Below are 1,235 nucleotides of genomic sequence, written 5' to 3' on the forward strand. Positions count from 1 at the left end.
GATGCCACAATAAACTCAGAAATTTAATGATTCAAATCTGAATTAAATATTTAATATTTATATTGTAACAGTTTTTGGCATAATATAGTAAATTATACTTTTCTAATGCTATGTCTTTTTTTTTCAAAATTTCAATTTTAAATTCTCGAAAATTTTAAATTTGAATTATTTTTCAAACAATAAAAAGCTTAACTTGATTGTTGGAACTTAACATTTGACATTAAAATTGCTAATTTTATTGCTTTTTATTTATTTTAATTCAAATTACTTGTACATCCTTTATGCATATAAAAATAATTAAATATATACACATACGAAAAGAATGTGCAATAAAATATACACGATAAGCATTAGAAAGACATAATGTATTATAATGAAAGTCTTCATTTATCCTAATCTTATCTTTTAAGAATAAAATCTCTTTTACAATTCATTTGATTTATCTTTATTGTATTTCATATCTTTGTATCCTCTTATACTTTCTTCCCTCAATCCTTTTATTATTACTCGCGTAAGTGAGTTAAAGAAAAAATTTTGTATAGAAAATAATTTGAATAAAGGATCGCAATAAATAAATTTAATGAAAAAGGGTTAAAGAATGTGTTTTGTTGTTTAAGGATGGATGGCAAGAAAATCTCTGTAAAATGAAAAAATTATGGAGTGGCTGAATTTGTGTATCGATATGCCTTTTATTTTTATTTATAGGTGCTATTAAATATTGCAAAAACTCAAGGACGACTGATGCTTTATTTCATGGAGGCTTAGGTATTTTTAGTACTTTATTTATATTTATATGGCTATAGATTTCGATTTGTTTCGATTCAGACTGCTTAAAAATTAAAATTAAGCATCTACAATTGTATTCTTAATGAACAATTAATTTTTCTATTGCATGCTTTTAGGGCATCGTTACATCGCAAAATGCTTGTTCAACAGCAAAGCGCTAAATCATGATGTTTGGAGGCAGTACTACCTATATCAAATTTTATTACTAGCATAGATAATTTATAGAGCTTTATGATTTTTATGTAGTTTACATGATGAGATTCTATATTTTTAAACCACTATACGTGCTTTGTCGAATATAATTTTGTAAATAAAAACTTTAATTAGCACATCCCATGAACCGTATTCCTTGTGTCGTTTCGGTCGAGGCTTACCATCAAGCTTTGCAGTGTCGCAAAAAGGAGGGCTAGCACTTGAATATCCCATGAAAAAGCAAACATTCATTAAGG

The sequence above is a fragment of the Chironomus tepperi genome, unplaced genomic scaffold (assembly GCF_022539635.2).
Source record: "Chironomus tepperi strain 1889 unplaced genomic scaffold, CSIRO-AGI_Ctep_v1 contig_421, whole genome shotgun sequence".
Lineage (NCBI taxonomy): Eukaryota > Metazoa > Arthropoda > Insecta > Diptera > Chironomidae > Chironomus > Chironomus tepperi.